Here is a 24,658-nt window from a genome sequence, read left to right on the forward strand (position 1 = left end):
AAAATGTGAAAACGTGTCTGTGATTAATCTCAAGACATGCATCTCTTCCCAATTATATGTGACAGTATGCGTATTCTCATGTTTATCTTCCTGTACACGCAGGAGGATGGGCATGTTTTCCTCCTTGGCATCCAAAGCTGGCTGCCTACTTAAGGGTCCACCATTCCTCTGTGGCCACTGAGAAGAGAGAGCTAAGGGCAACTAGGAGCTCTGATGATGAGCTCCTGCTCTGTTGCTTGCAAGGAGAATGGAGTGTCTCTCTAATTAACCACCTGACTGCAGGTCTCACCTATGGGAGGGGGAACACTTACACTTCCTCCCAAGCTTATTTACTTACTTGACATTTGTGAAAATTAGGATAGGTGGGAATATTGTAATTTTCCCAAAGCCAAGCAAATATGCCAGAGCTCAAAACAGAACCTGAGTGATCTGTTTTGCTGGTCACATACTTTAGGTAAAAGACCACCCTTCTCCCTGTAGAGAAGAAGAGGTCATTATTAAACACAAGAGAGGTGAACTATAATGTAGGATTTGCTTGTGGGTTTTTTTTTTTTTCCATCCATCCCAGTTTTAATCTAATTTCTTTAGTCACTGAAGGGAATATAGTCATTTGTCTGTAAGTGTTCCCACACTTATGAATGCAGAGGAACCATATCTGGCAAATATGAAGGGTTCAAAAATGGGGAGTTCTTGTATGGTTCACAAGAAGAGATGGCTGAGAGGAAGAAATCCGCATGAGATCCAGTGCATCCAGCTTCTGTGGAAATACTTATTTCTATGCTGGTGCTATCCCTCATAGTTTCAATAGGTTGGCTGTTATGTGAACATATGCTGATGTGCTGTTATATTCCTGTTAATAGCTGCTCATTTGCAAAATTTACCTTAATTAAATCCTTTTCAGAGACAAGAAAAACCTTAAAGCAAACACTAAAAATTACAAATATTTGGTTTCAAAAATAACAGGTGATGCTCGAGGCTCAGAAGTATTTGTCAGTAGGTGTAGAAATGGATTAGGTGCATCACATTTTGACTTGCATCATTTATATATTGAAACATGAATTATATGTCTGAAACGTAAATCGTGCAGTAAACAAGATGATTTTTTTTATACACTGAAAATAACTATTGCAAGATATTTCTGAATTGCCCCTGAAAGAATACAGTGACAAGTGTCATTTTATTCTGGTGAATTAAAACATTATACAAAGACTACTGTAAATAAGAGTTCAGATTTCTGATACGTATCACTAGATCTCTCTAACTCACCCTGGCCGCCCAAGTTTACATTTTCCAAATTTACTTTTTCTTTCTTAAATCTTAGAAGGTGATGAGGTCCTGTATTTGTTGAGCAGTTCAGACTTTCCATTTCTTTATTATGTGTGCATGACGTAAAGCACTTTTATGCATAAAGTAAATAACGGCTTTTAGATATAAGCAGTCGGATCTGTAAATTTAAATATTATTATATATTTATAACTGCAGCCAGATTATTTGATAATGCCTGTCTCTGTCTACTCTCACAGAATGCATGTTTTCTTTTTATTTTATGATGCTGTATTGCATGTATGTAAGCAATTGAAATTAGGCTCACAGATGGATAGGTACCATGAAGCCCACACTCCTTGCTTAGAGCAGGGAGGTCAGACCCTCAGCTTGAGCACACTGTTGATGAAATTTGCTGCTGATTAGGGACAGAACCTACAGCCTCTGTCCAAGGCTGACTGTTCCTGCGGCTTCACTTGCCCTGTGTGGAGGTGAAGGGAAGGTGAACTGCATCTTATGGAAAGCACATGCACATTGGGTGCCTCTTACAGCCATGTGTTTTCTTGCAGAACCACAGTGAGATAAGGATGAGGCATTAAGGTAAAGTGATGATTTGGGGGTTATTCAGGGAAAAAATGCATGCTTTCCAGACTTGTCTGGACTGTACCCCAAAGAGTCACTCGCTCACTGTGACACTGCATATATCGTAGTGTGCTTATTTTTGGTTTTCAATCATTGTCTACCTGAGCTTCCAGAAAACAGAGCTTTGTTTTCCTTGCATTCTTTCCTGCAATCTCAGCCCCATCCTACTTGGCACTGCGCACAGTGGCAGCATGGCACTGTCCTCGTGCCCATCAGGACCATGAGTAGGGGATTAGTGGCATGCAGCTGCACACCAGGGTCAGAAACCACTTTGATGGGACACTGAGGCTGGGCTGCACCACAAGGCAGAGAGTACCTTTGGGAGATTTACTCCCCTACTTAGGAAAAAGTATTCATGAGGGTCTTACTTTTGCAGAAAAGCAGTTCAATAAATCACTAAAAAATACCTGGTACGTTCACAAGGAAAAATCATTACTTGCATGTTTTCTGCGTTCAGCATCGTCTCTACATTACAAATGTCACAAACATGTCTTAGAATCGGTTTCCTTTATTTTTTCCAGATGGCAGGAGAAAAGCTCTTTACAATTGTTCCTTAAAACATATTTCTTCTTAAATAATGGTGATCTGCTGAAGAATGATGCTAGTAAACAAATAATGCTAGAGACTTAGCCTCACTTTGCACCATTTTAACCGACTACCCAAATCACGAGTGATCAATTTTGGTACACGCTCTTATTTTTTGTCTTATGATGTAACTGAAGTTCATGAAAATTTTGTAAAAAGGGTTTTCTGATATAGAAGCATTTTCTCGTCCAGAGTAAAGGCTTTATAACTAGTAGAATTTAGTTATATTTTGAAACAAAGTTGTGCTGAACTGGAGAACTGGAATTTTGATTGCTGAAACTCCTGAGACTTTTTACTTCAATAATTTCAAAACTTTCCAAAATGTTATTGAAAATGTTGAAAAATCTGTTTGAATGCAGATTTTTTGGGATATGGCTTTAATTCTAGCAAATCAGAATTTTCTGGAAAAAAATAAATTATGCCCAAATTGCCTTCACTTGACATGAGGAGGGTCATTGAATTCTGTTGCAAATATTGCATATTTCTCTGAAAAAATTCTGACATTTTATAAAAGGATTTGTCAGAAAACACAGTCAGAAACAGATGTAAGTAAAAGAAATTGTAAACCTGCCTTTAACAGAGGATGACCAACTAACAAAGATTCAACGCTTCCAGAACAGAAAATGGGCCAAATCCTCACTGGTACAATGCAGAGGAGGTCAGAAGCCTGGGTTCTGCATGCAAAAACCAATCTGCTGAAATCCAGATCTCTTACAGGCTGCTCAAACTACGTAGATTCAACCTGAATGAAATTGCTGGCTAAAAGCAGAGAGAGAGAAAGAGACTCATCTGCTATTGAGAATTTTATTACAGAAAAAAACCCAGCAAATAAACTACCTGTAGGAGGCTTCCTTCCCAGGAATCTCTGCTGAACGGTAAATTCATTTAAGAAGATAAACTTCCCTTTGTTATCAGAAACCATAGTATAATTTCTAGTAAGAAAATATTTGAAATGCCAAATACGCTCACTCTTGCCTTAGTGGTGGCACATTGTGTCAAAGTAATGTAATGAGGGGTACAGTATAGCATTACCCTGGGGAGAGTGAAGGGTTCAACCCCAAAGACCCAGTGTTTACCACAATGACCCTACACCGTGTGTGCATGGAGCAGTTTAGCTATCTGGAACATATAGTTAAGAAAACGAACACATACCAAGACGTGTATGTCATGTGGACTTGGACAGGCTGGATGGCTGGGCTGAGACCATTGGGATGAAGGTTGGGTCCTGTGCTTTGGCCACAACAGCACCATGCAATGCTACAGGCTTGGGGCAGAGTGGCTGGAAAGCTGCACGAAGGAAAAGGATCTGGGAGTGTTGGTTGATGCTCAGCTGAACATGAGCTAGCAGTGTGCACAAGCGGCCGAGAAGGTCAGTGCCATCCTGGCTTCTATGAGAAATAATGCAGCCAGCAGCAGCAGGGAGTTGATTGTCCCCTGGCACTCAGCTCTGGTGAGGCCGCACCTCGAGTACTGTGTTCAGTTTTGGGCACCTCACTACAAGAAAGACACTGAGGCCCTGGAGCATGTCCAGAGAAGGACAACAGAGCTGTGAAGAATCTGATTAGTCTATGGAAACTGGGATTGTTTAGTCTGGAGAAAATAGTCTGGAGAAGACTACTGCCTGAAAGGAAGTTGCGGCGAGGTGGGAGTTGGCCTCTTCTCCCAGGTAACAGTCTTAGGATGAGAGATAATGGCCTGAAGTTGCACCAGGGGGAGGTTCAGGTTGGATATTAGGAAAAATTTAGTCTCAGAAAAAGTGGTGAAGCATTGGAACAGACTGCCCAGGGAAGTGGAGTTGTCGTCATCCCTGGGGGTGTTTAAGGAAAGGGTAGCTGTAGTACTTAGGGACAGGATTTAGTGGTCAAAATTAATGGCTGGTGGACAGTTAGACTAGATGATCTCAGAGGTCTTTTCCAACCTCTATGATTCTATGAGTGTAATTTTACAATGTTCTGAAGGAAAAATAGGTACTTCAAGACCCTGCAGTTCCCCACTCATCTTTGCAAACGGTCATTCAGAAGACTGTCACCATGCTGTATCATGTCCTGCTCGTGTCCTGCAGTGCTGGATGTGGGATATGGGAAGAGGGCAGGATGCCCAGGGAATGAGTTTTGGACCAGCCTGGAAAGACATTGGTGAGACCACCCAGCAGTGGACACTGCTGTATGGGGGGGCAACACAATGAATTGACAGCTCCCAGTCTCTCTGCTTCCTTTTCTCCATGTTCTCCTTCAGCAGCTTGGAACCCTGCTAAAGCAGCAGCTGTTGGCGCTTGAGCATTTTTCCTCTGTGTGCTGTCTATGAGTGGATGTCCCTCTCTCCATACTGGGGTAGTAGCCAAATGTAGAGCTGTCCTGAGCAAGTAGGGAGCTGCATGGAGGAAGCTGGGGTGGGCTCTCATGACCAGACTTTCCATCTTCCACATTCAGGTTTGCTCCTGCTCTGCTGCTTTAACGTGGGATTGCATCTGGAGAACAGACTGCCATCTTAGAGAAGAAAGGATGCATTTCCAGCTTCAAGCAACTTCCATTAGCTTTATCAAAGTCTTCTTGTGGTTGAGTGCCACAGAATCAGGCTACGTTAATCTCATCTTTTTCATGTGATCTTTATGTTTGGGAGAACATACTGGCCTTCTGGGAAAAGGACGGGTTCTGCCTGCTGGACCCAGAGGAAATATATAACACCAGGTGAGTGTTAGTACGGAGTGGCTTAGTGAAGCTGGCTGGCTCTAAGCTGGTCATGGTTGTACATATGGGAATAGCATCTGCATGCCCATAGAGCATGGCAGTCAGCATGTCTTTAGCTTAAGAATTGATCAAACAATGTAACAATGATTCTTTCACTTAACAGATTTTTTTTGATTTGGACTTGAGCAAGGATTTATTGACCTTCTGTATAAGTGTAGGGACTACTATATAATAAATTCATTGGAAAGTGCCCAGGGATGTACTGTCCCTGGAGACATCCAAGGTCAGACTGAATGAGGCTCTGAGCAACCTGATCTTGCTGTAGGTGTCCCTGTTCATTACAGGGGAATTGAACTATATGACCTTTAAAGGTCCCTTCCAACTCAAATGATTTTATGATTCTTTGATTTCATGATTCTTTGAAAGTGAATAGAGTGAGTGATGTTTGGTCATCTTCTGTGCCAGGAGAAACTGGTCTGTAAGAAGAGAATGTCTCTGCAATGCAGCTTGTTGTTGGCTTCTTTGGCAAATAACTTCAGGTAGACTTGCTTAAGTCTAATCATATCTTCTTGCATTGCTTTTCCAGGTGTCTCATACAGGTGACGTCCATTTACCCTGGGCACTCATTTTGTCCAGTGTTGACTGGGCTGGTCCTGGGTACCACATGGAAGTCCCCAGTGTATTTACATTAACGTTGCAGAATGCAAAAGTCTCTTCAGCATTTGCAAACTGTGTAGAAAGGTTCTGTTGTTCTTCACTCCTTGTGTTTTCCTTGAGAACTTGTCTGTTCTGCCTGTTGCAGCAGTTCAGATGTCTTGGCACTTAAAAAGTGCCATTCCTGGGCCTGCAGCCTAGAGGTAATGCAGCAGCTCACCTGCTCCCACAGTCATGTCAGGCAATCGCTTTCTCAATTTGAATCAGCTCCATTTTGAAGCAGTTTGCACTCTTCAGAAGTGTGTGCCAGAACCTCACTGCAATCTGATAGCTAAAGCCTTTTAATTATCCTCGTTAGTGTGTTCATGGCTAATTGTACACCAATTCATTCTTGCATTAATGCTATCTTTTAATCACCTTGTTTGCTCCAAAGCCCTTATTGTCTCTAAATATAAGGCAGTGTTCACATAACTTTTATCAGCCTTTTCCCTCCCCGCTCACCCCTTGCAGCTCTGCTTTGCTTTGCTGTGTGCTAACCTCTCCTGTGCCACCTGCTGCCTGACCCCAAGGAAATGGCACTGCTCTGCAGAAAAGCTCAGTTGGTGTTGTTCCCAAAACCGCTGCAAACCACGAGGTCAGCACATCTGAAGCTATTTTTGCAGGAAAAATCCGCATATCTTTCCTCCATCTTTGAGATCCGCCTGAAGAGATAGGGGATGTTTCTACTGGTTCACTGGGCTAGGTATTTAAAACTAAAGGTGCTTCAATTACTAGGATAACTATAATCTCATAATACTCAATTGCCTTGGTAGTATCAATATGTCTTAAGTACATGCTGTGTGCTATTGATAGATGTGAGGTCTGTACCCTGCTTGATGAGGACTGCTCGATGAGGAATCTGACATGTCACTGCTTTGGTCTGGGCTCCACAGCTCGCTTCTCCTGTATAAAATCCAGAGCTCGCTTCAGTTACTCCAGCCCTGATGGTGAAGGCAAACTTGCCAAACCCCTCAGATTCTCTGTCTCTTGAGAGAAGAGAGCCTGCTGGAACTCTGCAGATACACTGAATCGTTTGCTCTCGCAATAAGGTAAATGGTGCATTCAGGAAATACCACAACACAGAATGAGGCTATTAAGATAGAGAGGAGAAAACATTTTTCTGGATCAAGTATGACTTAGGCCATCTGTTTTGGTAACAAGTTCTTATTTAATGTTTATTGCAGGAGATGCCTATCCATTTTATGAGACGATACTGGATTAGTTGTTCCTGGAATGACTATTTCTTTTTCTTATACAGTTAAAAAAAAAAAAAAAAAAGGTTTTATGATACATGAAAAGTGCCAGATTGACAGTGCTGGAGATAGAAATCTCCTGTTTGAAGAGGTGAAAAATTATCTCATGGCTGTTGTGGTTTAGGTTAACTATAGAGAGGACATCTAAAGTAGTAAATGACAGTTGAATCACCCAGTCCCATTGATATTGTTTTTTTCTTCTTCTTTTCTTTTTTTTCCCTGAGGTTTTCTCTTCCACCCACATCTCTTAACTTGGAAAACAGTGGCATTAGTATTTTTTTTGACTGCCTCACTAGTATATGTATTATACTAAGGTACAAACCTCCTGGATAACACCCAAGCAATCACACTTCATTTGCCTTCTCACCTACAGTCAAAGGATGTTTAGTTTTAATTCCGCAAAAGTTTCCTAAGACCTCCAAGGTAGTATCAGTTCCTACATTCCAACACTGGGACTTGTTGAGAAAGATACAGCACCATCTGTGATCAAAGGCCTCTGGCAGCAAGAAGTCAGGGCAATAGGTGAATGTCCCTGGATCTCCACAGAAGATGCCTTCAACTGAGGGAGAATTCATAGTGTATGTATGTTCTATAGGGTATAGACAGATTGTTGTCACTCCAGTGCCAAAGGTTTCTGCCTTCATTGTAGTGCTTAGGCTTACAGCTCCAGCATTTGCATGCATGGGAACACCATCACTCCCCTCTATGCTCTGTTTACCTCTATTCCAAACCTTCTCCTGACCTCTTCCCTCAACTGGAGGGAAGTCTTGCAGAATGTCTGAAGGACTTTCATTCACTGCCCCAAGCTGTCATCATCAGCTGACAATCCTCTGGTCACAGGTAACATCAGCTCCCCTTCCCCCGCTTACCTTCCCACAGGCTGTTTGATCCCTTCCTGGCTCAGAGAAGCTGTCCCACCAAACCAGCAATCCACACCCACCCCAGCCATCCAATTTTTTTGTACGCTGGGAAAGTCAACTAAAGTTAGGCAGAGGGAGCATGTTTTTATTTCTTTAACAAATTTAAGTCAAGATCCTTTACAAGAATAAAAGTCACTCCCTGAAGGTTTTTAAACCTTCCAAAAATAGCTTTCAAATCTCAGCCAAAGTGACTGCAGCCACAATTTCCATGGAAAGCACAATCAGATGAAGGAGATTGTGCCAGCCAGCACACGCACAACGACTGCTCAGTCCCCCTTCCCTTCTGACCTCAGCAGATTTTGTAGGGAGACAAGAAGAAGTTAAGTGTTGGACTTGAAAATTACATTATATCTCCTTCTCAGGAGAAGATCACCAAAGCTTTCAAAAGGTCTTTGATAAAAGCCATCACAAGGGGCTACTGCAGAAATTCAGCAGTCATGGGACAAGAAGAAAAGTGCCAATATGGGTTAGAAATAGGCCAAGACAGAGATATGGAAGAACGGGAAAGAGTGACTGATTTTATACTGGAAGAGAAACAAGTGCAACCCATGGCTGTAGAATATCATCACTGGTGATCCTGCAGAAAAAGGAGATCAGTGAGGGGAGGTCTTGGACTTGAACAGTTACAGTTCCTACCAGGCAGAATGCTTGGAAGCTCTTGGGAAGGCGTACCCAAACTACTTATGCTACGCTTAAAATGACCTTTGATAAGTCATAACTCTAGATCTACAAAGTCCTTTCCTAAATTCCTCATGTTCAAAACCAGATGAAAAATCCTGCTGTGTCAGAAGGGGATGGTTTGATACTACAGCAATTATGGGCAAAATAAGGAGAGAAAACATGTCTTCAGTTGGTATGAGATGATGCATCTTGACTGGAATTGGTGAAGCAATGCTCTCTATTCAACTAATGAAGATCCGATCTTGTTACTTACATAGATATTGACAACAGAGAGCAGAAAGAATAAGGCTATATGTGAACTGCTAAAAAGAAGGTAACCTCTTAGAAACAGATTATCCCATAATTTGAGTACCACTGGTATTTTCAGGAATTTCCTTTGAAACACCTTGAAAAGTCTCAAAAGCCAGGTATTACACTAAGCAGATTGTGTCTTAATGGTATATAGCAGTTCTTACACCAATGAGAAGTTTTCAGTAAAGCTTGACATGCCAAAGCTAGAACAGGCAGGATGAATCAAAGATAAATATGTTGGTTTTAAGAGAAAAATATCCATCACTCCCAAACTGGTGCTTTCTCTATGCTATGGAGTATTTACTCCTCTAAAGTCAGTAAAGTATAGTTGAAAGATCAAGTGAATTAAAAGGAAAACTCTACTATTTTTACTGATTTTTCTCCTGAATGTGCATAGGCTTCTGTATGAACATGTGTGCACACAAGGACATGCCGTGCTTTTTGCAGAGACTAATGAATCTGGCGTGACAGATTCAGCATCTGTGAGTTTTCCAAATTACCACACCTGTTTCACACAGCTCTGATCTTTCAGATCCGTCACTTAAGCCAGTTGTGAGTGGAATGAAGTGTGGGGTACACTGAGAGGGAATGTTTTACAGAAATGAAGGGCTTCAGGGAAAGGATTGGAAATGGAAAAAGAGCCATGATGGACTGCACTTCTCTGGCTGTCAGATACAGCTTGGAAGTCAACCAGCATGTCTAGAAAAAGCAGGTTTTCATATTCTGGTGACTAAGTTCATCTTTCTTTTTTTCTCTGATGGGTTTTAAAGCTTTTTAAACTTCTTTTATTAAAAAAAAGAAAGAGTTATGCAAAATCTCTTCTTTATATGCACATATTTCTGTCTCCTACCAACCAAGGTAAATGTAAAATAGGTGACAGCACAGAGAAACTAAAAGGCTGACCAGAGCAGTTCTGAAAAACAATTTCTCTTTTCAAACATTGCATTCTAAGATTAAGATTATTATTATTGTTTTCTGTTATTAGAGGCCCTGGGTAACAGTAGTATAGCACTGGGCTTGGGACTAGCAGTAGGAATTCCTGCCATAGACTAAACAGGTGAGGCAAGTGAGAAAAACAAAGGTTGGAGCCATCTCAACCTCTTTTTGGCTCCCTCTTGTCAGCATCAAGTGTTTGGGGCTTCAGAGACCTCTTGGATTTCTGTGTACATTGCCTTACTTATCAGTCTGTTAGGTCCTTTTCCTTGAAGAAAAGCTGGTAGCTGCTGCAAGGGCAGTGTTCAGAGGCTGGATCATCACTTTTAAGGCTGCCAATAACCTGGGAACAAATAGACAAACTGCAATTTAGGTTAAAATAATTGAAACCCAATCTCACTCCAGAACTTCCTTAGATTTCCATCCATGCAAGTGAGGCTGGGATATTGTAGGATGCTGAGCTGGCTCAAATTCCTGTGTGCGCTTAGTATTGGAGAAGCTGATGTAGAATGTGTCTGAATGTCATATTGCTTCAGATTTAAAGCTCTGTATCAGCAACATGTACTTTATAATGCACCTGCTTTACCATGCACTAATTCACAAAGTATGTTGTTATAGAGTGTGTGACTTTGTGTGTTTGTAGAGCGCCTGTAACAAGGGCTTTTCAAACACTCTGTTCCAAGGGAGAATTCTGTAAATTTCTTTTCACAGTTCCTTTGTCATGTTTGCTTTTTCCCACTGGCTTAAAGGTAGTTTTTGGAGAATCTTTGTACGTGATGCTTTTCGCCCTTGAAGAATTCAAATTCTAATTACAACTCTTTGTTGTTTTGATTTTCCTGATGAATATATTAATATGTTACATCATATATATATACATACACCTACAGGTACACAGATCTATACCTAAATATGTATGGAAATGCTTCCACCTGTGTAAGTAGTGATAACAATAGCCCAATGAAAATTAAATGCTACATGATCTAACAGTGCTGTGCAGTTAATCGTGTTGTTTTTTTTTTTCCCCACGCATACACTGGTAGAATAATGGATTGAATGATATAATCACGGAATATCCCAAGTTGGAAGGGACCCACAAGGAATGTTGAGTCCAACTCTTGGCTCCACAGAGGACCACCCAAAATGCAAACCCTGTGTCTGAGAGTGTTGTCCAAATGCTTGAATTCCAGCAGCTTGGGGCTGTGACCACTACCCTGGGGAGTCCATTCCAGTGATTGAAAAGATGCACGAACAGCTACTGCCTTGCTGTGGAACTGCCAAGTAGCATAAGCTTTCAGAGGAGCTTTTAGTTGGGAATCCAATCCTGGACATCAGCACAGATTGGATAAACAGTTTTTGTGTCTATAACCCCTCAAAATCATCATGAGCCATGAATATACTTTCATAAATAAGAGATTGATAAATAGTTTCTATCACATGTTTTTCCTGTAGGGACAATTCACTCTGGAATTTATAGAAGTGTGACAGTGGAACTGGCTCAGGGCTTGAAAATATTAAGCCATCATGGTGTTAGAAAACCACATTGTTTTTATTGAATCAGACATGCTAAGCAAAGCTCTTTATATTGCTTTCCTGCAGCTGCAGTCAGTTTGTATGCTTGTGCAATAAGTGCACTGTCATCATCCATCAGCGTAGGTGGCAAAGAACACGAGTAGGCAAGACAAGCAGCCAGCTTTCACATCTCTTCTGTGTCATACATAAACAAATATGGCACCACTGACCATCGCCCAATTCATATCTGCATGCAATGGACATGTTCTTTGCTCATAGTGTGGTCAAATGGCTGTGATCTGTTTGCAGCAGAAATCCATGTCTTCATGACTTTCTGGTGCCTAAGGATGAATTTCTTTTCCTGCAAGAGGTGGTTCACTCTTTTCTCCCTTGCAAATTCTTGAGCGAATATGGTGTTTTTCTCCATGGTGTCTTTCTCCATGTTGTTCTGATGAAATTGAATGCATCCAGTTCATGTACATCATCAATAAGTTGTTGATGAGCCAGGATTAAATAGTGTAAGCCCTAGATCATCTTCATCATTTCAAGCATTTCTGCAGCATCCACCTAGGACAACTTCAGCTTTTCACAAAGTAATAATAGTATTACAGCTGAAGCACAAATAGGGAAAAGCTTTGCATGTCATCATTTGTTTCTAAGGAAGAAACACAATTTTTTCCTTTTTCTTTTTTTTCCCAGGGATTTGGCTTTTGTAAAGACTGGGTCAAATTTCTTTCCAAGAGGCAGAGTTACTTGCCCAATAAAAGCCAATTCTGTTCATAGAAAGTGGTATTTTTAAAAGTTCATTTTCAGTCCTGTTGCGTTGCTGCATTACGGAAGTCTTTTTCGCATACTGTGGAAGTCTTTTAGAGTACATCATCCAAATGATATCCAAGTGATATCATCCAAACCATAATGGGCAACTGGGCTGCTTATTGAAAATCATGGTCAACATTTTCTGAAATAGGATATGACTGCTGATATGAATGCTTTAGGGCAAATATTTGAAATAGGAAATTATCATCTATAATACATGCTGTGTGGTTTCTGTCATCTCCCTGCAGCATTAGCTAGCTGAGACACGCGGTACAGCAAAAGTCTAAAATATCTGTCCATCAGAATAAGCATTTGTTCAGTAGTGACATAGTTACTGGATACCTGTCACAGTGTTTTTACCTGGCCTCCTTAAGGTGATGCAGAGATGAATATTTTCAGCCCTTGCTCTTTCCTATGATTATTGGTGAAACCCAATTTAAAATTGGATCTGGTTACAGAATCAGATTCACAGAATGGGTGAGTTTGACAGGAACCTCTGGAGGTCATCTGGTCCCAGCCCTTGCTCAAGAAGGGCATCTGGAGCTTCTTCCCAAGGGCCATGTCCAGATGATTTTGATTATCTTGTTACCGTTGTTCCAAACTCTTTTTTGAAACTGTTGTGCTGCAGGTGTTTCTTAGCACAGTGGCAAACAGTTTTTATTATCTTTGTGTCGTACTTGGTCAAATGGTTATTCTCTGCACAGGGTCTTGGGCCAAGGGGAACTGTTCTGAGTAAGTGTAGAAGCAGTAGCAAATACATTGTGTGGCGTGGTATACAGTATTGTGGATGTGTTTCATTTATATCAGGAGGACAGTCACTGAATAAAGAATGAAGCCAGACAATTGTCTATGGTGTCTATCCAATCACAGAATGATAGAATGATGGAATCATAGAAATAAAGAATAGCCTGAGTTGGAAGGGACCTCAAAGACCATCTAGTTTCAACCCCACTGCTGTGGGCAGGGTTGCCAACCACTTAATCAGGCACTAGATCAGGTTGCCAAGGCCCCATCCAACCTGGCCTTGAACACAATTTTATTTGCAATTGAGTTTTCTGCAGAGCCAAAGGCCTGTGCTTGGCTTCATATCTCAGATTTGTAGTCCATGTGCTGATACCCCAGCCAGTGCAGAAACCAGTTTCATGTATCAGCCTGAGACACCAGAGATACCTGCATCACTGATTTGTCGGTGCAGTGACTGGAATCCAGCAGCATGAATTTTATGAGTGTATCCCCGGGAGGGACCAGCCAGTGCCACATGTGGCCATGGCAGCAGCAGGCCAGGGGATGCATCTGACAGGTGGCTCCTGTTTTCATTTTTACCTCCTATCTATCTTTTTCTATACTGTAGTGTGTGGACATAACCATGCTGGCCAGCAGCCATACACAACTCCCTGGGAGCAGAAAGTCCAACAGAATAAGTTCTGGTTTGCTGACCAGTGAATATATGCATTGTAAGGGGAACTTGAGTAGAGGTGGTCCTGACTATTGGGCAGCCAGGGAGATGCAGATGACCTTGCCAGAGAGCTGGCCTTGTTGGTAGACACCTGGGCTAGCAGCCAGGAGACTCAGGTTTAATTTACAGTTAAGTCATCTGTTTATTTCTCAGAAAATACATATTTAAAAATTCTGAAATTAAAACATGGCTAAAACTCTCTACAGTAAACAGAGATCTTTAAAGGAAAGAATGGCTGCCAGCTTTGCTTTTTGTTCAAGCTGTAACAGATTTAAAGTTTATTTTATATCCAAGGCTTAAAACGATACTTGAGACAGTTCTTCGAAAGGAGCTGCACATCTGTGGAAGCACTCACTGAGTACTTCAGATAATACTAAAATCTGGGTTGGATGCCCTGAGATCAAGTCCAAGAGAGAAGTGATTGTTTTGTTTTTGATATCTACATCCCCCTCCGCCCCATAAATGGGTGACATTTCAGTTGCAGGCACATTATCAGTAGCCTGAGATCAGAATAGTGGTCAAGTACTTTCAGTTTGGAATAAAAAACAAACAAGCAGTAGAGGTCAAGAGTTAAAAATGTAGGACATGCTGTTAAGGCTCTCAGACCTTGTTTTCCCATGGAGAGGAAGCTGTAGTATCTCCCTATATAATTTGTACACCATGTTGGCAAAGGAAGCTCTAACATAGACCAACCACTACTCAGGAGAATGCTTCTGCTATGTAATTATTTGACAAATGAAACTTTGTAGTGGACAGGGAGGCAAACAGAACAGACTTTTTCTCAGGGTTATCCAGGTCTTCAGCAGAGCCTGTGTGAAACCAGCCTGTCCCAGCCCTAGCTCCATGGGAACGGAACGGCTTCATGCAGACTGCTGAGCCTCCCGTGTCACCCTGCTGCACAGGGGCAAATCATATTTCGCACTTCAGGGGTCTAGATTTTCTTTTCAAAACCCCAGAGCTCTTAGGCAATAAAGAGAGTAAAATTTTCTTAAAGATAATTTCCTCTCTGAAAGGCTTTGTTAGGAATTACAAAGGTTTGTTTTCAGCATTGAAGCGGCTCTTGGAGAGTAAGCCCCTCTACCAGAGTTTGGCTGAACTAAGAGTCCATTCTGCGGGTCTTAGTCCTCTGTGTTGCTCTGTAGATGAGCCTTGAGGACATATGTCGACTGAAGTGAGACTGGTGTCTCCATGTTGCCTTCTAACTTAACAAATATCAGTCCTCATGCTCTGAGATCCTTTCCTTGAGGACCCAGCAGGACTGCAGCTATTCCTTTTCCATGCTGCTGTCTTCTAAGCACTCTGTTAAAGCTCTTTATTCTGCCAACCCTTCTGTGCATCTGCAGTAGTTTATAGAAGTGGGTTTGGGGAGGCCTGACGTCTAGGGCAACGAGCAGCCACAGCATCTTACCTGAGATGGACACTGTGTAGGGAGTGCTGTAGCTCCCTCTGTTGATTTTTAAGCAGCTCTTAGGAGGGAGGTTGGGCTGTCCATGTCTATGTGCATTGTGAGAATGGCCTGACAATGATACTCACTCATTGTAATGGTTTCTTAAATTCTGGGGAAAGACTAATGGCACCTAATTTTTGGAACTTTAAAGTCAGGTTTCAAATCTTGTTGCTTGGCCTCAGTAGAGAAAAATGGGTACCTCCAATCTGGTGATGTAACAGTGGGCAGCCCTATGCTTCTGGTGGGATTCTGAGTTTACCAGGAGTGTTTAATCAGCTATACAAGTCACTTACTATGATTTACAAAAACATTCTTCCACATCCAGTAAACACATTATTAACTAAAGAGCTGATGCTGAAGTGATACCTGTGTAGGTTACAACAAGATCCCTGAGGGTACCTGCAGCACTGCCCACCCCTGCCCAGTGCTGGGTGGCATTGCCCCGCCGCATCCCCTTCATATTGCCACAGTGTCTGTGGGATAGGCACAGCGCTCTGCCGAGGGTGCTGTGGCGCGCAGGGACAGGGTAGGTCAGGCAGTGTGGCTGCTGGGCGTGCATGTGGTTTGCAGAAACAGAGTCCCAGCAGATTTGGCACCTGGAACAGGTCTGGTTCCTTACCAGGAAGTTTTGCTCATTTTGTTCCTAGCTGTGGGTAAAACTTCAAAGCAGTTTTACTAACCAGCTGTTTTGGGATGTTAATACAAAATAAATGCCTGATCCAAACTACTCAGATTTTGCTTTTCTCAAAACAAAACCAACTGTAATTTTGGTTATTTTTATATGAAACCAGAGGTTTATCTCCTTCCTCCTGACTTTTATGATTCAGCTCAGTGGGACTTGGATGCAAACTGCTGCTGATTTGGGATTTTAAATCCAAACCCACACAATGTGGTTTAGCAAAACCAAAACCTCACCTCCCATTGCCCACCCCAGTAAGCAGAATCTACAAAAATATGTAGCAGGTACTGCTGGGCTTAAAAAAATCCACCTGGTTCTTTTAGGCAGAGGAGTAGTAAATTAGCATCCTTGTTGGAAAGCATGGCACGTGGCTGAAGCCTGGCATTTCTCTCATTTTGTCTTAATGTTTTCAGTAGGGAATTAGTAGTTTCACTGAACTTTTGATTATCATAACTATTTACAGTCATGAAATGGTTCTTTAAGACCATCTCTTGTATAGAATGAAGAACTATTTTAATTGCCAGAGCTACAATTAACTGATTATGTCTAAAAACGTCAAAATTACTACTATTTTTGATGCATGTGGTCAGTGATTTCTTTTGTGACTTCCTTGCATTAGCCAGCTTTGCCCTCAGCACAAAAGCTTGACTCTTCCTTTATAGTATGTGCAGCGCACACTCCTGTAGTATGGCTACAATAGTCCATAAATACTGCTCCTTTTGCCTGGGCAGAGAAGAGTAAGAGAACACAGCTGCTAATGGAGTGCCATGTTTTGGCTGGGCTACAAAACCCATTAAAATGGCAGAGCCAAGACAGCGACAATATTTTGGCATGACTTCCCAGTGGTCAAAGCGACCCTATCTATCATTTTATGTGTGTATTTTTCTATATGTATACTGTCACCTCAATGACTTGGCATGCTTTCTAGTCACGCCAGCCAAACCAGACCTTTTCTATTTAGCTCCACCTTCAAACTTTCTGGCATGTGGACTTCTACCAGGAAAGCTGGCTAATAGAGCAGTCTCTAAGCTCAGCTGTAGCTGTCTATTTTTATTTTTATTTCATATTATTATTATTATTATTTTACTGTGGTCATTTGGACACAGAAGGGAGAATCTATGTTTATTTTTAGATAAGATAGAAAGAGGATAAAGACAGTTAGAAAGAGCTAAGTGGAATCAGCAGAGTAGGTGTTACTTTTTAAACCAAGTACTGCATGAAGACTTTAAACATAACAGCATAAAACCACATACAGTTTAAAGCTGTCTAATAAAACCAGTTACTAGAATGCTCTTCTCTAAAAACACCTGCTTGGTTTGGCTTAGGAATCTGTTGAGCCAACATCCTTTGCACGTGGATTTCAGTCCTTTTCTCCCAAGCTACAACTCTATCTTAGTTTTGGGAAAAAATAAAAATGAAAAAACTCCCCCCAAATATTTTCATTTGAGAGGAACAGGATCACTCTACTCTGCTGGATATTCTTGTGAGTCAGTAGAATTTTGATAAGACTTATGCTTGATATCAATCACTTAATATCTGTGATAGCAAAGATAGTCTTCAGACAGATCTGAAAAAATTGTTCCGCTGTATTTGCAAAACTGACCATGTGTTTGCACTGACTTAGAACTTGAACAAAATATTTCACATGCTTGTAAGCATTACTAAACAACAACATAAAGGAATTCATCCTGAGGCATACAATGTGAAGCCAAACAAGGGCTATCTGCTCTTGATTTCTGAGTGGTTCATTGCAACACCTGAATCATAGAATTGCACAGATGTTTTCTGGAAGGGATCGCTGGCAGTCATCTAGTGCAGGCTCCCCTTGAATCGGGAGGCTGAAATCAGATATTCATACTAGATCAGATTGGAGAGAGACACCTTTTAATGTGGGATGAAAAATAAAATGTTGATATAAGTGGTGGTGTCCACTTACCCAAAAACAAAGTAGTAGTTTCACACTGATCTTGTGAGATGCAGATTTGTAATTATTACATATGATGTAATTTAAATTGTAGGTCTGATTGCAATACAGGGAAGATAAATGCTTTGTTCCACCTTCAGACTGTGAGTAGAAAACTGCATTGTGATGTATACTTAGTGGGATATTCTTTAAGCTTTTCTAAGCATCATGAAGTCTTGGACCTTCCATAAAAATACTGGTGGTAATTTTTTTTATCATCTGCGTCATGCCCTGATTGTACCTAAAAGCAGGCACATAGAATAGACTGATATAAAATCTCTGAAGTACCTGCTTTGCCAGCACCAGGTTATGTCCTGCAGTCTTTCAACATGGTGTGATGTTTGGACACCTTGGTGGTGGAGCACCACATTGCAGCTCAGGTGAGCTGTGGGTACTGTCCCTGCTTACAGGTTGGGCAAACAGAAAGGAAAAATGTCAGCTTACTCTTCAGCAGATCATGGTGACATAAAACACTGCTGCATTTCTTATCTCTTGAAAGATATGGGCTGATAAAGCTGGGAATTTCAATGAGATAGTCACCTACTAGGTCTTGTTTTGCTTTTATCACTTGTAGAAGCAGAGAAGAGAGCAAGTGCGTTCACTTGGACTACAGGCAAATTTACCTTCTCAGTTCTTCTTCAGATGGATTCTGCTCTCCACCACAAGGCTCCATCCTGAAGGCAAAGTATTTCCTTTCACCTCTCTGTTGCTTGATCTGTGGTAAATATGAGAGCTCTTGTCAGTTGCTGGGCTCCTCAAATGAGTGGCGTCTGAGTGCTCTGCAACATGGTCGAGCCTCTGTCAGGCAGCAGCATGGCCAACCTAGTGTTTTCATGGAGGAAAATAAAGGAACCAGTTCTCTAAGCCATGACAGCAGCATGCTTCTGGCATTGGAATAGAATGAGCTGCATCTGTTTAAACCACCTGTGGTTCTAGCCCATAATTTTCAGGCTCACAGCATCCTGTCACAGCGAAACGCTCTGAAGATGATTCAGATGTACTGTCAGACCGAATTTGGCCCAGTGACTGTAACCAAAGTCAGAATGTTTATTACCAGTCAATTTGTACACATGCCTGTGGCTCTTATTCTTGGAAACGACCTCCCCAGCTGACTGTGAAATGCTGCTATTTCTGGTGCAAAAAGTACATTTTTCCTGTGCTAGACCAACTCATCTTGGAAGCACCATTTAGTTAATGTAGCTGTTTGCTGAATGTCCTTCCCTTGTGTGCAGGAACTTCTGATAAGTACTACAGTTTATGGCACCTGCATCCTTTTTATTATAAATGTAGGACAGGGAAACAAATGCAGCCTGCTGCAAGTGAGGGAAATGCTGCTGCTGTAGCAGGAAAAATCCCTGTTGTATGACAGCCTTGTTCTTCTCTTGCAGAATGAAGACAGGGAGCTGGTTTCATGATATTATTTGAAACCAGCATGAAGAGGGCCATAACCAGTCTGCAATCTCCAGACATTCTAGTGGGAGATTTTTAAGGCTATTTGAGCATTTTGAGCTACATTGTTTCCCCCTGAGCAGAAAAATTCTTCCCTGCCATTCTGCACCTTCTATTGATCATGGTTCAGGGATCAAAGTAAAGTGCATTTTGTGAGAAGCAAAGGTTAAAGTCATTCGCAAAGTTTCAGCTGGGAGTTCAGGGGCAAGCGTTTGGGCAGCAAACACAGGCTGGAGCCCTCACTGTCCTGCTGCCTGCCACCCATGGCAGCTGTTCTGAAATCTTGTTGCTTCTGCAGGGACTTCTTGGTGCATAAAGAGATAGCATAGGCTCTCCAAAACGTGGGAGAAGTCACCAGCCTTGTCTTGGGCTCACAGACCCATTTATCCATATGGTATTTCTCACACATTCACAAATGAAGTGCTTATCCCTCACCCCTGCTTGTTCGTGGCAGGAGGACTTTGCCCCTCGGGTTTAATTAAGCACCAAAAGTCAGGGTTGTATTTATTGATAAGCCTTTCCAGGGTACCTGTCACTGCAGTATCTGAGGCCACTCAAGCCGTGACCCTGCCACATTCCTTGGGAGGTGGGGAAGGTTCTGAGGGGTTTACGGCTGTGTCTGGAGCTCACCCCACACTTGCTGGGCTGTGCTGGGTGCCCTGCTGGGAGCTGATACCCTGCTCACAGGCTGGGGTGGTTATAATGTTGGGCTCTCTACGATATGAGGCACTGTACTTGGAAAATAGTCTGGGGAGACAGTGGAAGAGGATGAGGCAGAAGCTACTCATCCCTTTAGCACATGCACAGTAATTGGTATGGAAGCTTATGCACCTGAATCTACCTGGGACAGAGAATAAAAATGAAAACAGTGCTATTCTTTTATTTATATATATTTTTTTGCAAGACTACTACCAGTATTTTAAAAAGCTTTAATAAAAGCAAGATCCTGAAAATGTCACATGAAGTTCAAATCTCAAACTTGCACCTTTTCTGAGGTTTCCCATTTCTGACAACAGCAAAAAATTTGCAGCTTAGGGAAACTCCCATGAGTGGAAATATTATTTATGGCTTCACATTTTTTTCCTGTCACAGTACCATACTACATGCCTTGAAATTAATTGAAAAATAATAATAACAAAAAATTAGAACTTTTCACCTCTGCGCGTACCTTTTTCTTTTCCCTTACTGCTGCTGAATATGGAATGGGGAAGCAGGTGTCATAAATCCACAAAATAATTATTCCCCATTTGCTGTATTACATTTTATTTATATTCCCTGGCTGTTATTTTATGTTAAATCTGCAACTCTTCTTGTTAGGTTTTAACTTCCACCCTAGCGAGTGAACACATAGCACATAACCTCTGTTGCCACAGAGATTTCTTTTCCAAAGCTTAATTACTCTCTGGTTATGTTCATGAGAGCTTTAAATATTTCTGAGGGGCTGTGGTAACTGTAAATTTTTGCCACTGATTAGAAGTAACCGGTCTATCAGGCACAAAATCATCAGATGTTTTGCCATTAAAGGTTGACTTTCATATAAAAACTATTGAGATTTTGGCTTTTTAGGCAACCTGCCCCTTTCTGTCAGGTCCTTGGAGGCACAGTGTTCTCCTCAGATTGGAGTGTTTGCAAGGAGTGTAGTGCTGGTCTATGACACAGTCTGATGTTTCTCACTACTGCAGTGATGAGAACCTGTTCTCTGTGATGTCCTAGCTGCCTATAGGACTTAAAGAAGGATGCTACCACTAGAAGAAGCAAGTAGCTGGGAGAGTTGTATAGAATTAAAGCATCATTAAGGTTGGAAAAGACCATTAAGTTCATCTAGTCCAACCATTGACCAATCCCCGCCATGCCCACTAACCTCAGTGCCACATCCACCCTTTTCTTGAACACCTCCAGGGACGGTGAATCCACCACCTCCTTAGGTAACCAGTTCCAGTTCCAATGCATCACTACTCTTTCTGAGGTGAAATTTTTCCTAACATCCAACCTGAACCTCCCATGGTGCAACTTAAGGCCATTACCTCTCATCCTGTTGCTGTTAACTGGGAGAAGAGCCTGACCACTCCTTGCCACAACGTCCTTTCAGGCAGCTGCAGTGAGCAATAAGGTCTCCCCTGAGCCTCCTCTTCTCCAGACTGAACAATCCCAGTTCCCTCAGCTGCTCCCCATAAGACTTGTGCTCCAGATCCTTCACAGCTTCATTGCCCTTCTCCAGAGCCTCAGTGAAAGAATTTATATTGTTCTATATTGCAGACAGGCTCAGAGAAACCCAGTCACAGACTTCTCTTTTTTCACCAACATTTTAGATAGCCTTGTGGAGTCCCCATGGTTATGTTTCTACACCATTAGACCTCGTGTATCTCTTCTTGGCAGGGTGGGAGTCTGCAGACTGTAATGGCATGCTGGCCACATGGCCATGCTGAGCAGAGCAGGGTGGGGTGGGGATAGCCAAGTCAGTGCCCATTAGTACCAGCACATGCAGGCTCCTTGGCATGGTGCTAGAAATGGTACTGCTCTGTTAGCCTGCCTCCACACCAGTGCTAAAGAGGATTACCTTTTGTCATGCTATACTGCTTCCACCTCTGGATTAGCGTTTTTTGCCATTTGCTTGGGAGTCTCTGAGCCATGCTCCACTGAGTGGGGTAGACAGAGTAAAATTTCCCTCTACTGAAAGCACAGCACTTTGCAAAATTGCAGTGAAGTGGAACATGAGTGTGCGTAGCCTTCAGGACATTTGGCTGTGGAGAATGAATAATCTGAGCTTGCCATGGGAGGAACTGCTGTTTCTTTGTCCCACCAGCAGTGTAATCAGCATACTTAAGACCTTTTCTCCAGTAAACTCTAGGTTTCAGTCTCAGGCTTCTTTCTTCATAGTCAAAATTGCTTTGCTTCATTCCAATTATCCTCATATAAAGATTGAAACAGATGGGTAAAATTCACCCCCTTTGTTGATTCCACAGACCTCAGTTGAGCAGTAATGTGAGACTGGCCTGCATTCAGAAAGTTGATACGGTTAAAGTTTGAGGAGCTAAATGATGGTTGAAGATACGCCCCATGTAACAGGAGAATTGAAGGGAGAGCACAAGTTACTCCCAGTGGAAGAGAGGTGTTAGCACAGCATGGCGGCAGACTCCATCAGGTGATTCAAAAGCATCCACACCCCTTGGCTGCTGCTGCTGGCTCTCATTATGCCCAAACAGGGCTGCTCCTTCACCAGAGATGGCTGAGACTGGCCCAGTGCAGCTGCTGGGGAGAGTACGTTAACGAGACGAGGAGCAGCACCGCGCTGTGTTGGGGACAGCTGATTCACTCTTTCCAGCAGGTGATTTTTGGCAGTGCAGCTCCTCAGGCCCTTGTTAGAAGTGAAAACGGCTTTGCTCATGGGCACATTCTCTAAGGAGAGCAGCTGTTTTCATAAAAACGATTAAATCTGTACCAAAGAGACATTTTATCAGAATTCAGGCCAGAACCCCCCTGCCTCGCTCCCCCTGCAAATCTGCTTGCAGGTGTTTGGGAGGGAAAGCTGAGAGAGAAAAGAGCAAGGGCTTAGCTAAAAGTGAGCATGACTAACAAATTACTCATAATTAAGGTTTGTTAATTGCATAGAACCCAATTAAACCTTTCCACGTCTAAAATGGAATAACTTATGCTCACACCAGAGCTGTTTAGCTATTTGACATTTTTGGTGACACTTGTCTGTTGATTTGCAGTTAGATAACTTCTTGGCTTGGAGCCATCCCAGGACTGAGCTAAGAGACATTTTGTACATGTGTTTGCAGCACATTTTCACAAAAGGTTGCCAGAGTTTGGCCCACGATGACTAGTGAGTGGATTTATTACATTATTATTTTAGATTGTTATATTATTATTATGCATGACTGACATTGTGAAATTCTTTACGTTACAGAACTATGTAGAGTTAATATAAAACAGTAAGCCAGAGAGACATTTTTCATAAAATTCCAACCTAAAGTGCAAATTTTATATAACTGAAAAGTCATGACTTTCTGTAGCATTTAGGAGGAGAATACCTCCCCAGAACACGTTGCCTCAGAGTGGACCTAGCAGAAACCTTTCCCATGATTCAAAAAAAATGCAGATGACCAAGAAATGATCATTTCCAAGTGTGTGTGCCTCTTCCCTTCTTAGTTCCAGCTGGGACCACAACTGGAAATACCAAAATACCACAGAAATGCAGCTCTCGTGGTACTTCCAGCCCAGGCAGAAGCAGGAAGTATTAGAAAGCTTCCAATAAATCATGTTTTCATGAGATTTCCAGCCCAGCATTGCAGGTTTGAGAAGTTTGGATCACAAACCCAGCTCTGCTTGTCCATCTGAATCAAACACCTCGCCCTCAGGAGACGAACCTCTGTGCTTAGAGCCTGCTCGATCTGAGATGCTGCTGATACTCCTTCTGAGCCATAACACATCTTCAGTTTCACATTAAGTCCAGCTATAAATTGGATTAAATCTTGTTATGAAAGACAGATTTAACTTGGGCCTTCCATTCCTGCTAGCTGCAGGACAGGATTTTCTCCCAGGACAAAGGCAACTGCAGGGCTCAGCAGTTTGGACGCCCATGGCAGCAGGCTGCTCTTTGGGTGCATGCTGCGTGCAAGCAGGAAAGAAATGGTATGGTACCAAGGAGAAGAAAAAACACAGCTTGAGTAGCATTGGTGTTTGTCCCTGGCAGAAGAGAGAGGACTGCTAGGCCGAGCTGGTGAGTCAAAGGACCCGAAGGCCCTTAGGAAGACCTGCGTCTCTGATGGGCCCCAACCTGCCCTAATCAATCAGCTGTTGTACAAAACTGCATCAAAACCACCGGCTGTGCACCAGCTTGTCCTTCCAAGCGGTACAACCTATCAGACCTGGGCTGTGCGGCTGGCTGCTCAGATGAGGAAAGCAACCCATGGTAGGGGTAGGTAGGTCATCACGATGGTGCAGCATCAGGAATATTTTTCTGTCCGTTCAGAACTGAACTGTACCGAAATCTCTGTAAGAAACCAGGTCAGAGCAATCATACCAAAAAGGGGTGCATTGTGTGCTGGTTGAAATTTCACCACAAGCAGATCGCAAGATTTGTGTGACCTCATGATCTCTTTTGTGAGCAGTGGTTGTGTAACAGATCCCCCAGTATGATAAGACAACATGAGGGCTTACACAAGGTAGGAAAGTTTGCTAAAGATACGGCTTGCCACTCTCTTATTTTAAAGACATAGCACCAATATTTCATGTTCAGGAAAAAGAAAGACTCAATATTTGCGTTCTTTATTTGAGGCTGAGCACAGGGCCAGTTCTGTCGTCCCTAAAAGGACCAACACTTCTGCAGGTTCGGTCTGCCAGGAGGCAGCTGGGGGCAGCCCCTTCCCCTCTTCGCATGCAGCATTG

The 24,658-nt window shown here is 42.3% G+C and overlaps 1 long non-coding RNA gene across 4 annotated transcripts in view; it reads left to right on the plus strand.

Moving 5' to 3' along the window:
* The window catches only part of LOC110393932, a 48,410-nt gene extending 27,119 nt beyond the window's left edge, over positions 1-21,291 (plus strand). For 3 of the 4 annotated variants that reach the window (XR_002435267.1, XR_002435269.1, XR_002435270.1), the window contains 2 exons: positions 4,920-5,177; positions 5,764-7,168. This is a non-coding gene — a long non-coding RNA (uncharacterized LOC110393932). Of the gene's footprint in view, positions 1-4,919; positions 5,178-5,763; positions 7,169-18,392 lie in introns of those variants that run through there. The other variant, XR_002435268.1, reaches the window with a different exon arrangement.

The sequence above is a fragment of the Numida meleagris genome, chromosome 2 (genome assembly GCF_002078875.1).
Source record: "Numida meleagris isolate 19003 breed g44 Domestic line chromosome 2, NumMel1.0, whole genome shotgun sequence".
Taxonomy (NCBI): Eukaryota; Metazoa; Chordata; class Aves; order Galliformes; family Numididae; genus Numida; species Numida meleagris.